Here is an 18,185-nt window from a genome sequence, read left to right as displayed (position 1 = left end):
GCCTCGGGCCTCTTTCTTGTGCTAGCATAGACATAGTTAGCACAGATATGCTCTGCATGATATACATGAAAGATTTGTGTCCTGGAAATTTAGATCTGCATGTTCTTTACCCAATGCAATGGCAGCTGTAGATGGAATTACGACTCTGCTTGACATGAGCTGGTAACTCACAAGGTTTTTTGGGTGTTTTGCAACAAACTGGACTGCTTTAGTTACAGGCCTTTCTGTGTATCATCTTCTCTTTAATATCACCTTCATTTACTTCAGGTGAGATAAATATAAAATATTACACAGCAGGATAGCAGTCTTGTGTATTCTTTTATACTATCTTGGGATAGGGGGTGTAGCTGATACTTCTGGGAAAAAGGGGGAAATAATACAATGGCTGGATAGCCATCATTCTTGACAGAAAAAAAAAGAAATTTACACCAACAAAGAAAGGACAGTGTTTTGTCATTGTCAGACAGGGCTGAAACAGATAAAATAGAAATAGTTCAAGAAAATTAGATTTGATTATATTTTTCTAATGCATAGCATAGATAAAATTCAAGAGGGGCAGGAACCTCAATCTTGGGTCCTAATTCTACTCCTGGTTTCACAGGCCACAGAGGGCATTCAGTTCCCTCAGGATTCATGACAAATACTAGCTCTTTCATGAAGACCAGTTCAAGATCCATATCTGTCTTACACTGTCAAAATGGGATTAAACTGTTGTGAAGGCCTATTGCTTATTGATTTCTGAGATATCATGATATTAGGCGTACTAGTTTCTTACTATCACCAAAGTGCACAAACTGTTTAATGATGCAGGTTTACAAAAGATTGCCATTATATGATCAGTTTACTTATAATAATATGATTACATAATTCCTTGTCCATTTATTCTCCTCACTTTTGCCCAATTTAATGTAATTGTGTGCAACTGGTGACTCATGTTTCAGCTGTCTTTGGGTTTTTTATGAAACTGGGCTCTAATTTTAAATAGAACAATGGTAAGATGATTGGGAACATTTAACTATATTAATGTAACATTTTTTCATTCTATAACAACATGTGAGCTTTAGCAGTCACATTCTTCAGTCTGTAGAGACTCATCTGAGCACTGTTTGCAGCTGCAGAAGCCCTTTGGCCCTTCAGGGCTTATTAGAAGTGGTGAGGATTCCAAGGGCAAAGTTGTGAGCATCTCTGAGGCAGTTGTAACTAGAGTGACTGGTACTCCCCAGGGTGGTCTTTTCAGATGCAACCAGTCACTTAATAAGGGTCTTGATCACTTGGCCAAAACCCATAATTGAATTAAGTGTCAGATGACACCCTTTCCTTGGTGCATTTTCTGTGATATGAGTGGGATTCAGTCATTCACAGTGTCTTCAATTAATACTTCCAACCAGGAAGCTCTGGGATGGAGTTAGATTCTGCAGTTTCTCTTTTGAAAAGCTGAGTTATTCAAAACATGAGAGTTCAGAGGTAGAATCTCTGGTTGTAGTAATAATCATTAGAAAATAATAGGAATTACTGTTTTGGATTCATTCCACTTCACATAATTGAAGTGGCTATATTAGTCACAGTTATAAACCTGGCTCCTTCTGCTGTCAATGAGATGAGACAGGAATCTCCAGGGGACTCTTCTTACAGAAGATTGAGTGGCAGATTAACTGCAGATTTCAGACACAGACACACATACACACACACACACTCAAGTTATTGCATAAGACCCCTTACCACATGCTGTGGGGTATTGTAGCTATTATTGTTGGTGTAATTCGTGAGTAAATGTGCTGCCTGTACAATGGTCTCAGAGGCATCAGCTTAATGTTTCAGTCAGGAGATTCTAGTACTATTCTTGTCCCGCAGAACAACCACGGAATTTGTGTTTTGGCAAGTTTTCACCATGGAGTGGCCTTAAAACATTCTTTCCAATGTCCCCAGTAAGACAGCGGCACAGACCTGCGTCGTGTAGGCAAGATCAAAGTCTACACTATGTCTGACTCTTTTATGCGTTTTATAAGAGATCAAAACAATTACTCATTGGACTCTACTTGTATCTGTTTTGTCTGATCCATGCTGTTTATATCTTTATTGTCTTTATATTCCAATCCGTGTCATATCCATGGAAGCCATTTTGTACTAAGTAAACAAAGATTTATGACTCACATATGACAAGACTGTGCATCTTTTAACACCTCCTCCCCTCTCCACACACATACACAGTTAATTTGATATAAACAAGCCAATCACTCCTGGCTTCTATGAGGCTTATTTTAATCAATGATTTTGCAGACTCTTGATCTGTGTATACAAAGTGAGGAGTGTTCCTGTAAGCATTACACAAGCTTTGGTAGAATTGAAGCTAATGAAGTTGCCCCAGCAGTGACAAGATTTAGAAGCATGGCAAGTTTTAGGAGTGTTCTGGCTGGACCTGCAAAGGTATTAGAAGCCTTTTATGGTGAGGCAAACAATTTAGGTGTAAGACGTAGGAACTACAAGTGCCTATCTCTTATGTAGGGTTAGATTTATTATATCTTCACATTAGTAAGTGGCCTACATACACTTCACAGATGGTAGAATAAAAGATGAACTTTGGAGCACAAATCAACTGACAATTTTTAGATGTCTGTCTTAAGAAAAGAGGAATCCAGGCGTAGCAGTACTTAAATTTGTCTCTCTGACAGGGTGATAGCTCTGATGTTAGTTCCCACATTATGACTGTCCTAAATTAAATCAAATGCTGGATAAGAAGCAATGTGATTTGATGCCTGACTCCTAATTTGGTCACTCTGGTTGATGAAATGAATGAAGGCTGCTGTGTTACCCTGCAAAGGCTGACATGTCCCCCCCCCACACACACACTTCAGTGTGTGTGTCAAAGTGTGACATTTATCTGCATCTTCTCATGTCCTGACTCCAGGTTCTTGCAAGAAATCTCACTGGAGTGCTGAGTTGAAGTGTCTCTTTTAATAGTTGCAAACATGGTTATTGTATTTGGGTGAGACCCTCATCTAAGCTACATTAAAAAAAAGAGAGAAAAATCTAATTTCTTAACAAGCGAACTATCCCATAGCCAGACCATATAAAATAAATATTTTTCTTTAGGGGGTGCTGACATGGCAGTGGTGCATGGAACCCAAGTGATGCTTGTGTGTATAGGAAGGAGGGATGTGAAACAGGTGTCTTGTGGAGGTGGGGTGTGTGCACAGCTGCAACTAAGAAGTGAAGAAAGAGAAGAAACAAGTACTCATCTACAATAATAAAGTCTGTGAAGAGTTTAGAGCCTGGGCTCAGATGTCAAAGTAAAGTAGGAAAATTTGGGTATCTGGATGTGAGGGACAGTTGGACCTAACATCCGATAGAATTTGTTTGTAAGCCACTGATGAAGGAAATGGAGATGAATAAGTGTGAGTAACAGCACTAAGGACTGCATGGTGATAAATGAAGGGATATTTGAGGGATGGAACAGGAATGATTCAGGTATATCATCAGAGAAGAGATTTTGGAGGGAAATTTGAGGGTGAGGCTGTCTGACAGGCAGCCCTCATCTCCTCTGGACTTTGTTAGAAGGGAAAAAAAAATCCTAAAAATTAATATTTCCCCATTCTTTTATTTAAAGATCACAAATCCAAAGCAGGGGTGCATAAGGTCAACCATAGACTCATAGCCTTGAGACACTGTAGCCTGGGCTATTCCAAGACAAGTAATGCTCATGGCATGCACAGTGAACTAGATGCCTTTGAGTGAGGTCTGCAGGACTGCTGCTAAACCAGAGATCAATTTAAATACTATGTGATGTGGATTCAGAAGTTGACAGTGGATATGGGCCACTATGGGCCAGTTTGGTAGGGAAACAGGGACCACTCCATAGAGATGTTCACAGAAACAGTACAGGCATAGCTTAAGTCTGTAGTTTCTGTGAAGGATGAGGTTTCCCTGCCTGAACTGATGCATGCAGAACCTCAGATGTCTGAGTCTAAGCTCTAAAGGTTCCCTCTGTGGCCTAGGCAGAGAAATAGGCATCTCCAGAGGCCACATCCTTTCATCTTTCAGTAGATCCTTTTTTTATTTATTTATTTTTATTTTTAAACAGAGTAGAGCTTTGTTTTACTGAATCTTGAACTTAGATGGTGTAAATATTAGTTGTCTACATGTGATCAATGAATCCTGGATGAGGTGTCTGAGTAGGGCTGTCTGGGGAGAAGCTGAATGGAACTGCCTTATATCTGTTTTTTCATATTTATCTCAGAGGGAAGAAGGGATGACTGGAAGAGAGGGAATCTAGGTGTCATGGCTGGCAGCTGGGGGTAGAGAATGTGGGAAAGAAAGCTAAAGGGTAGGCGTTTCAGGTTGAAAGATCTAGGGACTGACCAAGAGTACCTGAGGGAAATCTGGAAATTTGTTAGGAGTATCTGAATATGACATATTGAGCACAGGTACCTGAGAAGAAGCTAAAGGTGCTGATCTGGGTGGGAAAAGATGAGAGTTATGAAAATGGGTAGCAGTTCATGAGTGGGCTGAGGTAGGACAGGAGTCTCCCACTCCTTCCACTTCTTTACCAGGACAGCATCTTCAGTGGTCCTTCATATGGCATTGGGCAGGAGAGCACCAAGGATCCCTGGGTTTTTAGACCATTGAGTTACATGTTTGTTGTGGTAGTAGTATATCTTGCCTGCAGTCTTGCTGACCATAAAACATTGTGGCTACATCTATACTGATAAATGCATCTATAAAGGGATAGCAAATTATAACACAGGACATGTGGGAGACCACACACGCTTCTAGACTGTCACCTGCACATTCAGCAGGATATCCTAGTGACATCTGAAATGTAAGCAGTCGTCTGCATGCCAACATACAAATTTCATTCATTAATTCTGGAATGATTTAACAAAATCTGAGATGTCTTAAACTCCCAAACAGGTCAGATGGTGCCAGGAGATCGCCAAATCTAGTAACAATAGGGCTTGAGTTGACACAAATATGGATGACAGGAAGGGAGGGATTGTGACTAGACTTCTCTACAGTCAGTGGAGAGAAAGTCTCTCTCTCTGGGTCAATTCATCCAGTCTCAAATACCCACTTAAATTACCACAAACTTTGGAGAACCTTGTGTTTCTTCATTGAATATATGGGGAGACTCAATAATTAGCATACTTAGCCAGTATATGCCCAAAGTCAGAGAAGATAATATCACAGCACTAATCAGCTCTGTTCCTCAGGCTGTGGATAAGTTTCTGTTGATCGGAAGGGGCCAAGACAGTATAGAAGGCAGAAAACACTTTGTTCAGTGTTGTGCAAATGCTGGTGGCTGATGTCAGATACACAACAATTAGGCTCCTATTGAAAATCAAAACCACTATGAACTGAGAAGAAAATGTGGAGAATGCCTTTTGCTTCCCAGTGGGAAAAGAGATTCTCAGGATGCTGGGGATGCTATACACATAAGATGCCACAGTCAGTAGAAATGAAGGAAATGTCCCTACTGAATAGATTAAAAAACTACTGATCTGATTAAATGGGTATCAGCACAAGAGAGATTTAACAGGGGTATTAGCTCACAAAAAAAGGATCAATTTCTTTGGAGCCATAGAGAGTTAAAGCTGACATAAAAATTACTGTTATGGTGACAGCTAGAAACCATTACACTTAGGCTGACTTAGCACAGAAACTTAAATTCATAACACCTGCATAATGCACTGCACTACACAGACCTAAATACCAATCATAGAACATGGCTGACAAGAGCATACACTCTGTGCAGGCCGGGTATCCGAAAACATAACACCGAAGAAAGCAAACAGGGAATGAAATGGTTCTGTCATCGGTAAAGAGACTCAAGAGTACTCTAGGCAGGCAGTCAGGCTATAGCAAGTCTCCAGTCAGGACAAATACCCCAGGAAGAACTACATGGGAATGTGAAGATGCTGATCAACCTCAGCCAGCACAGGACATTCAGCATGGTCACAATGTAGATCACAAGGAAGACCAGGAAGCAAGCAATTTGCATAGCAGATACATTTCCAAATCCCAGGAGAATGCATTTCATAGCAAATATTTGATTTTTTTTTTCTTCCATATTGCCGCGGCCTGAAAGGAGTCGTTTAGGACGACCTGCCTCCCCTTGGGAACAATGACCAAGTTTGTGATGCTCTTGGACTGAATTAAGGTGAAACGACACCAGCCAACCAGTTTTATGATTTATTAACACAAAGATAAGGCATGTGGTTAAATATGATAATTCAATGGCGGTTACTTCAACTAGATAGACAAGTCCCGTGCCACACGTTTTGAACAGATCTTACCAACATTCATCAAAAAGAGAGAGAGAAAGAGAGAGAAAGAGAGAGAAAGAGATATCACCACCCGTGGATCCAGCAGCGTCCCGTCGGTCCTCTTCCTTTGGGAGTCTCGGTGGTGGTGTGGGGTCCCGTTTGGTGGTGGGTGGGTCCCCCACTTAGCTTTGGGTGGTACCCTTTTTATACAGTCCAAGTCCCAGAATCTCCGCCTGTTTCCAAGAAATCTCATGCATGTGCATGGTGGACATGATGCGGCATGGTCTGGTTCAGCGCAGGCTCGGTGTGTCCCACGTGGTCATAGCATCTCGGTCCTGTTTCCATCGGGAGCAGATGAAAATGGATGACTTGCTCATAGTTATGATAGCATGAGTGCAATGGTTTCCTCCCTAACTTCAGATCCACTAATGTTAAGAGTCCAACTTTAATGCAGTTTTCTAGGCTTCCTATATAGCCAAAAGGATAATTAATTCCTCAGTAAAGTAAATTTTTAGAGTGGAAGAGATGAATAATGAATCATCCTCTGAAAGAAGCTTAGGAAGTCAGTCTCAAGTGTGAAACTTAGAAATGCTGAAGAAGGCAGGGTAGCTTTCTACTCTGATGTATGCCCTCCATAATTAGAGGTGGTCTGGATATTTACTGCATTGGTCTGCATTAGAATGTAGAGTCATAAAACTGCCATGATAGGAAAAGAAATAAAAATGCTTTGAATTCAAAAGTAAAATAGTGCTAGTGTCATTATAATTAATTTCATTTGGGTTATCAGAATATTCCAAATATTCAGCGTCGTATACAGTCTGCACATGATAGCAAATTTAAAATGATTGACTTTATATTAATACCATATGTAACACAAAATGAAAGGAATGAAATCAGATTTATTAAAACAAAATGCTTCAGTGCTAGTTAAATCTCCTGAAAACATTGAAATGGTAATGGTTTTGCCTCACTCAAATATTATATTCTTTATTTTCCTAATGAAATAAAATCAGTTGAGCTAGTCAGCTAGGCTCCCTTTCTAGTCAACAGAGAGAAAAAAAACATTCCTCATGAGCAGTTCACCCAGCTTATTTTACATGGCTACACTAAGATGAGATGTATCACTTTCTAAAATTGTGTCTAACTGAATTGAAAGTGCCTAGATTTGGACAGGTGAATCCCACCTTGCGTCTCTTTCGAAAACTCAGAACTGAAGGAAAAAAAAAAAGGAGGTTCATACTTTTTCTGGAAACTTTACATCTAGCTCCACTAGCAGCCTAACACAATGTGGGCACAGTGAAAAGAAATGAGCACCACCAGAAATCAGCTCAGGACATGAAAAGTTACATTTCCATTCTGAATCAGTTTCTCAAGGTGCCCCCTCATTTTCCTTTGACAATAGGCGACTCCTTATTTTCCTAGCATAAAGTAGCTTGGGATTAATCTGACGTCATTCTAGAAGACTAAAAGTTGGTTGTGCAATGGAAACAGAATAACACATGCAGAGTGATGATATGACTTACCTTAAAATAAGAATTTATTACAGAATGCCACTGGATGACTTCTGAAATTAAGTGGAAATAATTTTACATTATAGTCAGAACTTAAATACACTTTCACTGTGAAATGAGATTTTTTTTTTCAATTTGATGCCTACAGAGAAAATAGTATTTCATTTTTCTTTTTATTTTTTATGACATCACTTTGTTACTTTTTTACTAGGTAATATGAATACTTGAAACATGCAAGCAGTTTATACTAATGGCCCAAAGACAATCTATGTAGATGGAAAATAGGAAAAAAGGGAAGAGTACTCAGAGATTTTTAGGGAGTAATGTCTTCTGTTCATTAACTGTGTTCAGGGAAGGAAGTACAGGTACTGATATCAGAAAGAAATTTTCCCAACCTAACTTTAAATAACTATATCTGGGCTAGTCGTCTGGTCTGGATTTCTTTTGTACTTGGTAGAAAGAAATAATTACTTCTGGAGTGTTGTTCCATATCATACTAAAACAGATTTTTCAAGCAGTTCAGCTGAATGCATCATAGAAATGCTTATTTCTTTCCTGTAACTATAAAAGGAGTACATGTAATTGTTTTCATGCTGAAGTTGCAAATCTGGAGTGGGATTCTACTTTTAGAAATTTAGCATTTACTTATCTAGCTTTAAAGTAGCCTCTAGGATTCTTCTGTCTTCAGCCAGTTCCGGGTATTGATGCACCTAACCATCTTAAAAAAAAAAAAAAATTGTAAGGACCTTAAGCACATCCCCCTCCTGAAGGAGCTTGGGTGCCTGGGCTCAGGGCCAGCTTAGAGATAATGCAGCTGAAAGCTGCCCCCTTTGGAGAAGTTGCTCCCGGACAGCTCTGCTGGAAAGCCTCAACCAAGGTTGCCCCCCTCTTCCCAAGGGATGTACTTAAACTGAGACTCTAGTCCTTGGCCCCAGCTTACAGCCCTAGCTTCACTGCAGCCATGCCTGTGCCTGGCCATGGACCGTGTTGATCCAGATCCTGATCTGTGTTTCTAGTGCAGGTGAGACTAGTACAGATGTAGGCTGTTCAAGGGAAAGACTGCTGTGAGTTAGTACTACTGGAGTATCTTTGGTAGCAACAGAGAGAAAACGTTATTGCCAGTTTTGGGACCTGGGCAGATCTGGAAAGAATCCTGAGACGGATTAAGACTGGTACAGAGCTAGGGAGTGGAGAAGCTGGGTGCACTGCTCCTCATTTCTACTCTGCCCAGGTGTTAGGTTCTGTCCCTCTGACCACATGCTCACGGATGTGGTGCACATTAGTCTAAATGCTGTAGTCCCTTCCCCTAGGATCATCCAAAATGAGCTAGACTGGTGATTTAACAGTGGACACTGGAGGAGCTGCTCTGTAATATAGCTGTGCTTTTGTGGTAGTTTCCTAAACATAGGTCACTAGTGCCACATGAGGTCTCCTGAGCCCTCTGCACATGGTTGAAAGATATGATACAAGACTTACCAGAGATCTGCATACTCCAGATGCAGCAGCTGAACAGCAGGAGGAATACTTCATTGTACCTGAAATGACATTAGACACTTATTTCTAGCAAATGAATCCTGCCTTCTGAATTATATGAAGATATTACTTGAGGGAGAGAGAGAGAGAGAGAGAATAAGATAGAGTTTATATAATTATATCCTTTTGGCCCTGACTTGAATGGGGGGCTGGGCTGGAAGACCTCCAACCTAAATTGTTCTATGATTCTATGTTTAATTTCTTTGGCCCACCCTTGAAAATTCCAGTCTCTAAAGCACATTAATTTTGGGGTTGTATACCAAAATTTGTTTTTGGTCTCTAGAACTGATTGCCACTCAGTAGTACCGTGTCAAATTATGAGAGAAAAGAGCTTTTATCTTTAACCTGCTTTGCAGTCTGGAGGTAAAAGAACAGCATTCTATTCTGATCTCAGAGATGAACACAAGGCTAGTAAATTTATTATAGACTGTGGAAATCACTGTTACAGAATGGAATGTATTTAAAAATGGGAATTAGGATGAGATTTGTTTAACCTACAGGAAGTGATACAGCTGCCTAAACATCAGTGCCTGGCATAATTTTAGATGCTGTAGGTTACCTGGATGGTAGACACAGGACTTGCAAGAGATGCCCCCTTCTGAAGTAGCAGCTAGAAGTTAGGCAGGACACGCTGTGACATTTAAAATGAGGTCAGTTGATTATGTTTAGGCAATTGAAAAATTCCTCAGACATTAAAAAATAAATATTTTCATTAAAGGTAGTCATTATAGACTCCCTTAATAGTCAGTGAAGACCAACAGGCACTTTCAGGACAGCACTCGCCTCTGCACTGAGGACACTGATCATGAAAGGAGAATTATACGTTAGCATTCACTGCCTGTAAAAGGAGTGAGTCTATAGAGATTATTTCAGATGTAGTAGTATGTACAGAAAATGGCTTCAGTTAGTCCATTTAATCCTGTCTTTAGATTTTCTTCAAAGTAAGCACTTTTAGGATATATTTTGTCTGATCCAAAAGTAGATGTCTAAAATAGATCAAATGAACCACTGTTTAGTGGTCCTATTTCTCTTCATTTATTATGAAGATTGTTTAGCTGACTAACACATTTACAGAAGTCTGCATAAGGAAGTCTGAAGATAGATGAGGTGCATATCGCTGTCATTGTTTCACAATATCAAACCCACTTTTTAAATCACAGCCTTGCCGTCACTACTATGAGATCTAATCATGTGCATCAATGTACTTTGGTTAGACTTAATTGTCCACTTTACTATAGCACTGTTCCTCCATATCTCTAGCCCTCTATCCATATTGGTAGCTATTAAGGGAAATAAAAACAAAAATATTTCATAACTTACATGTGAATATATAGATATGTGTATGTGTATACGTTTTAGAATTAAATATTTGTGTATAACATTTCTTAAACAATGGCACTGGTTGACTGTTTAATTAAAGAAACTTGAAGGAAATGTGATTATCAAAAACGGTGAGCACCTGCTATTCTCTTCAGCTCAGTTCCATTATGGTGTCTGAAGGTCAGATTCCATCCATTAGTTAGGCAAACAGCTTGCCCACTGTCTTCAAAAATATTTTTGTGCCAGTGAGAAATGAACTTCTTCATACAGGACAAACTGTCAGAGAGATTTGATAACACCCTGCTCTATTGCAAGCCAGAGACAGTAAAATTCTCGTCAGAGATCCATTTTATTTGAATGAACTTTAGTCATAGGGCAAGTCTCATTAATTCAAATATTAAATACAGATTTAAATCAGTGGAATATATAGAGGATTCCCTCTATACAGCATGAAACACCTGAAGTAGTCTTTAAAATAATTCAAGTGAATAGCATTCAAAACACAGCTGACAACAGAGGCATTGACAATAGAGATAATCTATGGAAGGAGCCATGCTGTTGGTACTAATGTAGATACCTACACTCAGGTGAAATGAATCCCACAGTATCTAACTCTGAGAAACATGAAAGAAAGGAAAGAAGGGAAATGTCAAAAAGGTGAAAAAATAGAAGGAAGGAAGGCAGGAAGACAAGAAGGAAGGAAGGAAGAAGGACAGTGAGAAAAGTTATTTCTATAATAAATATGCATTAACATAAACACTAAAACACAAAATCTACTTACCTGACAGAAGAAGATGAAGATGAACATGCCAACCTGCTTACTTATTTCTTGAGGCTTGATTTAAATAACCGATTTAAAAAAAGGAAATGACACTTTTAAAGCATGAAAAAAGAAATTGGCAGAAAAATGAAGTATCAGATGATAAAAATACACTGAAAGTTTTGTATTGAAGTTAGAGATCAAGAATTTGACAAGACTAGGAGAGTAGTGCTCCTTCTGTTATATGGGAGAGATGAGCCACTCCCACCCTAAGGGGAAGATTAAAGTTCCATATGTTGAATTGCTTCTTGTCCACCAACATGAGAGGGAAAAAACTCCTGTGGTCAGTAGCACTGCTCTCTCTCTCTCTCTCTCTTTTTTTTTTTTTTTTTTTTTTTTTTAAACCAAAGTTTTGGCACAAGAGCCTTGACTTTGGGAATGGAAAAGTTTCCAAGTAAATCAGATCCACATAGAATCTGTGACAAGGGGAAAAGACTGCTTCAAACTATGATAGGTAGTATTTGTTTTCCCTATTTATATATTTACATGACCTCATCATTTAGACTTCCTCTCATCTGTTCTATCTTGAAAGTCTTCATTACAATGAGATTAACTGCGTCCTGGAATCCATTGACTAGATGTATAGAATCTCCCTTGACTAAAAAGTTAAGGTGATTAGCTCGGTATATATTAAGGGAGCAAGCCAGGTGTCTAAACATAGGCATGAAGTAATACTTCAGAGGCTGTATGGTATTTGACACTTTGGTACAGACCTATGTTAGATTATACTGTCCCGTAGTGTCATCAGGAGGCCAGGTGTGATGCTCTGGGACACCTAAAATGCCAATACATGATGACATTTGGGCACATGAATCTCATCCTTAGTTTCTATAGAATCATAGAATAATTTATGTTGGATGGGACTTCAGGACGTTTCAAGTTCAACCTCCTGCTCAAAGTAGGGTCAACTATTATCTAGATCAGGATGCTAAGGGCTTGATTTCAATCACGTCTTTAAAACCTCCAAGGATGGAGACTGCACAATCTCTGGGCAACCTGTTCCAGTGCTTGACTGTCTTCAGTGGGGGGGGGGAGGGGGGGGGGGAAGGGGGGAGTATATTTATATCCACTCAGAATCTACGTTTTTTAAATTTTTCTCTGTTGTTTCTCATCTTACCACCATGTACCACTGTGAAGGGCCTGGCTCCAGCTTCTTGATAACCTCCTGGTTAGTACTGGAAGCCTTCTCTCCAGGAGCAACAAGCACAGTTCCCCCAGCCTCGCCTCATAGAGCATGTGCTCCAGCCCCTTGACTGTCCTGGTTGCAGAAGTTGCTCCAGTTTGTTGAGTCTTTTTCGTATTGGGGAACCCAAAACTAGACTCAGTGTTCTAGGTGCAATCTAATGAGTGCTGAGTGGGGGGTGGGAGTGGAATGGGAGATGAACTCTTTGCTTGATCTACTAGCTATGCTTTTGTTTATACAGTCCAGGATACTATCGGCCTTCTTTGCTGCCAGGCACACTGATAATCTATCAAGTCCCCCCAGAATCTTTTCCACAGAGCTGCTTTCCAGCCAGTCAGTACCCAGCCTGTATCATTTCCAGGAATTACTCCATTCCAGGTGCAAGAATTTGCATTTATCCTTGTTGAATTTCATGCATTTCCTATTGGTCCATTCTTCCAGCCAGTCTAGGTCCCTGTAGGAAGTAGTTCTGCCCCACAGCCTCCAAAGTTTAGTGTCATCTGCCAACTTGATGTGCAAACACTGTGTCACCTCCTCCAGGTCATCAATAAAGATATTAAACAGGACAGGTCCCCAGAGAGATTCCTGTAGTACTCCACTTGCTGTGGGACACCAGGTAGAGTATGACCCATTGACCACTAACCTCTGAGCCTGATAATCCAACCAGTCTTTTTATCCATCTAGTTGTCCACCCATCCCTACTCTAATGTCTTAATGTCCTAATTTGGATGAAAGACTATGATGGAAGACAGTGTTGGAAGCCTTGCTAAAGTTCAGGTAAAGGACATCTACTGCTACTCCCTCATCCACAAATACAGGGATTTCATCATAGAAATAAGCAGGTCAGGCATGATTTACCTTTGGTAAATCTATGCTGACTGCTTTTTCTTCACGTGACCACAAGTGTTATCCAGAAAGACAAACTCCATGATTTTCCTAGGGACTGAAGAGAGGAGCTTGAATTAGTTTCTCAAATCATCCTTTGAAGATGTCTACATTGCATGCAAAAATGTATTACAGCAAAGGAAGAAGCTCTACTGTTTTGTTGGCGGTGGTGGTGGTGGTTTTTTTTTTTTTTTTTTTTTCCTACCTGGTTTGATTGCCACAGTTGCACTTGCTTGCTGTAGTACCTGGGAGTTTACCCTGCAATAACTCTGTGCATCCAAAGGTAATCTCAAACAACTCAAGGTGGAGATGTCCACATTGTAAATATCCACATTTAGATAGATGAGTCCCAACTGGTGGGACTATCACTGGCTATCCACCCTTGTTGTTTTATATGTCAGGGACAATGTGTCTTGCACACAGGGAAAGTATTTTGTGTGCGGTTGTTCTTTGTGGTGGACTAGGTGAATGCAACAACAATGTGTGGTGTGGATGCTGCTGGTGTGCTTCTTCATGAGATATGTCACTGGGGATATCTCAGAGAACAATCTAATAGGCATGTCCTCAGGAAAAGCATCCCAACAAAGCTATTTGAAATGATTTGCCTTCCACATTTATCTTAATGGAAGTTTATCTCTCCGTAAGTGAAAAGGTTTTTGTTGCATTGTCAGTGGAGGGAACCTAGATGACTATTTGGATGATACAGCTAGGAGAGAGGAATCACACCTTCTGTTCTTAAAATCTAATGAAAGAGCAGCTACACCTGGTGCATATTTGCCAGAAAAAAAAAAAAGCTTGAGAAACAACTTCCAAAAGTCATAAAAATAATTTGAAACTATTTTAACCACATAAGTATCATATGTAGATCTCTAGTAAGACACTTACGACAAATAGTTTATAAAGTTTTAAAGAAGTCCTGAAAGAGGAGAAAGACAACATTATTTTTCTATATCTGTGTTTATTTTGGCAATATTTTCTTCTTTTTCACATTCTAGACTGTATTTGATGAAGATTATATTACAGTGTCTCTCAAAATAGAACTGCTAGTAGAAGAAATTATGAAATTAAAAGTAAAAAAGAAAAAAAAATCCCTGAAAAATGCCAGTACCAGAATTTACTTATTTATACCTTGAGTATTAAATACTTGCTTTTTTATGTTGTGCAACTTTTCCCTTGTATCTAACATGGTATCAGAAGTCTAGAAGATGCCTAGTGTGGTATCGAGGGCGAATCTGAGGAACTATAGACCAGTAAGTGTCACATTTGTACTGGACAAGTTAGTAGGAACTGTGATAGAATACATAATTAATGGATACATGCATAAGAAACATAATAGCAACATGGGAAAGCAAGAATTCATGGCTGAAAAATACATTGGAGATCTTTGAAGGAGTCAATAAGCAAGCTACATCCGGTTATGGTATATCTGGGTTCCAAAAGGCTTTCAACAAGAAAAAGATAGCAGAGATAGCACCCCTTATTCCACCATACACTAAAGAAAATTAGAACTGTGCAGAATCCATGGAAATTGCTTTACATAGGATCCATAGCCTTATCATCCACCGCTTTACTAAGAACATCAGCATCCTTCTCCTCCACAGCACTACGACATTACAATGCAATTAAAATGGATGAAAGACAGTACGTTCACTTTAGACCTACAGTTCAGTGCAAGGCTGAGGATTGGCCAAAAATGAGATTTATGAAAATACCAAACTCATACTTGTAATTCAAGAGGCATCTAGGATTCGTATGTTGCAGTCTAAAAGGCTCTATCTATATTATTAAGTTAAACAGTGATCAGCAGTGTTCTCTGGCACTTAAGTCAAATGGCATGAAGTGTGCATACCACTTAATGTTTTTTTACCTATATAACACAGTGGTAACTAGAAAGGATTCCTGACCAGGGCACATCTATGTCAGGGTGAGCTGACTAGCTCACTAGAACATACTAACTGGATTTATTAGACCATCAGTGACTGTAAAAGAAGCACACTAGGAGCTCGAATGTTTACTTCAGATGCAGATACCTCCATTATACCTAAATTTATATATCTGAAAGTGAAGCTGAATGCCATCTTGATGCCTTTAAGATACATGACCTACAACCATTTCCTACTAATTTAGATCCTTTGGAAGTCTAGTTGGCACTGTGGTTACAATGGTGGCTAGTAGAAAAGACTGACAGAAATACCTATGATAATGGGTCTACACAGAAGGATATTCTGTCTGGTATATTCTCCCATTGATTCAGGGTTTTTCTTAGGCAGTTTCTATATGGATGGGATTTATCTATGATATAGGTGTATGCATTTGAGTGTATCGTCTAGATTCCTTTTATAGTTAAAAGAGAGAAGGAAGTAACTATAGATAGTGATTCATTTAATTTTAAAGGAATAAAATTTATTCTGAATAGGAAGAGACCTAATGGCTAATTTAGAAATTTATTTTCTCTGGCAGGTAACTTGTGATTTCTAGTCAGCCCTGGCATATCTTATATCCACTCCATATCCACACATCTTATGCCACAATATATTGAGAACTGAACACAACCTTCTGGTAGGGTCATGCTTACATGATAACTCAAGACAGCATGCCTCAGACACTTGATAGAAAAGTTTGAAGTTAATATTTTTTGGAATGTTCACTTTTTCCCAGAATATTGAATGTCTGCAAGTAGATGTAAGCCTGATCTTAAAAATATTATATTCATACTATGTCAGATTGTATTGTTACAAGCCTATCTCTCAAAAAGAAATAGGTCTCACTCTTGTACATACAGAAACACATAGAAACAAAATTCAGATACATATTACATCTTTTTTTTAGAGAGCAATTCCAGTTGGTCCTCAATGCTCAGCGGTTGCAACCTAGATTTCAGATAGTCCATGCATTTCTAAGACAAGTCAATAAAAGCAAAATTGATAAAAATAGTTTTAAAAATTAGAAGGAGTCACGGACAAATAAAACACTTGGTTCATTTTTGGTTTACCTAACTTATCTTTGGAAGTTTACAATAAGGACATCTCCATCTGAGGTAGCTGTGCTCCAATGCATTAGAAATAGGGCACTTCCAGAGTGTCACTCATGTGACTTGCTTCAGATGCCAGAATGTGATTAATTAGGACCTTGAAGTGCCTGCACCTTTTGAATGATTATAAAAGGACCCCATATTACAGCTCGGATGGAGATAATCACAGTTTAAATGTCTAAATCCGGTTCAGTGAGTCCACAGCTTCACCTGATCTGAATGTTTTAGATTTCTTTTATAATCCTTGCTTTTATTCATAACACTGATCAACTGTGATCATGAAATTTTCTGGATGACAAGCCCTGGGACTTGACGCTCCTTGTCTTACATTCTAACTATCTGTCCCTAGTGAATTGGGCACTGTGTTTTTTCTTTTCTTTAGTAAAGATACTAAAAAAACCCTTTCCTTTTTAACAGTTTTTTCAGAGCCCCTTTTACCTCTTTGTTTCGAAGAGTGTAGATGAAAGGGTTTAGCATGGGAATAACAGTAGTATAGAGGATAGAAATGATATTGCTTTTGCATGGTGAGGATGTGGCCCCAGGCTGAGCATACATGAAAAAGACAGTTCCAAAGAACAAGCTAACAGCCAGCATGTGGGAAGAGCAAGTGGAGGCGGCCTTGCACCTACTCTCAGCTGAAGGCATTTGGATAATGGTGGTAATTATAAAACCATAGGAGATAAAAACCACCAAGGCAGTGCTCACAATAATAGATCCACATACACTGAGCATTATTATTTCATTGAAAATGTGTCTGAGCAGGAGACATGCATCACTGCAGGAACATCACAGAAGAAGTGGTTTATTTCTTTGGGCCCACAAAAGGGCAAGCTGAATGTAAAGCCTGTCTGGATGATGCAGTTAATGCGGCCTGACAGATAAGAGCCCATGAGCATACGAACACAAAGCCTTTTATTCATAGTGACTTGGTACAGCAGTGGGTTGCAGATGGCAGAGAAACGATCATTAGCCATCATAGCAAGGAAGAAAGCTTCTGTTGTGCCAAAGAGAGAGAAGAAGAACATCTGAGAAGCACAGCCATTGTAAGAAATGATTCTTCTGCCCAGTGAGAATGACAGTGCTGCTTTGGAGATGATGACAGAGGAATAGCAGATGTCCAGGACAGACAAGTTCTCTAGGAAAAAATACATAGGATTATGCAGCTTGGAGTCCATTCTAATGATGAGTATCATACCAGAATTTCCTTCCACTGTGACAACATACATTGTTGAGAAGAGAACAGAGAGGAGGACTTGCAGTCCTGGATGGGATTTGAACCCAACCAAAATGAACTCAGTTACCTTGGTATGGTTTTCCATGGTTCCTTTCAGACACAGTTCAAATAAGAAATAATGCTGCAGTGGACTTCAGGCACATGGACACTTTGCCTGGGGAAGCAATTGGAAGAACAAGCTAATATATACAAGAGATATGACATAAATGGAGAGCAATGGAAAATGGAGTAATCTATCATATCTGCAGATGTCTCTAATATATTCACATATATCTGAACCAGTCATCCTGTCTCATTTTCCAGAAAGTGCTGAAAAAGAAATATTTGACATACAGCTCATTTGAGGTATAACACAGGTCCACTACAGAATGAAATTTCTGTTTCTTGATTGATTATAAAGGTAGCGTA

At 39.3% G+C, this 18,185-nt stretch overlaps 1 pseudogene; it reads right to left on the bottom strand.

The window, feature by feature from the left end:
- Positions 1 to 16,933: 16,933 nt before the first annotated feature.
- On the bottom strand, positions 16,934 to 17,868 carry LOC135330640 (olfactory receptor 9S13-like; annotated as a pseudogene).
- Between the last annotated feature and the right edge of the window lie 317 nt (positions 17,869 to 18,185).

This window comes from Dromaius novaehollandiae, chromosome 22 (assembly GCF_036370855.1).
Source record: "Dromaius novaehollandiae isolate bDroNov1 chromosome 22, bDroNov1.hap1, whole genome shotgun sequence".
Lineage (NCBI taxonomy): Eukaryota > Metazoa > Chordata > Aves > Casuariiformes > Dromaiidae > Dromaius > Dromaius novaehollandiae.
The sequence above is the reverse complement of the archived record's forward strand: the minus strand, read 5'-3'. Positions and strand labels throughout refer to the sequence as shown.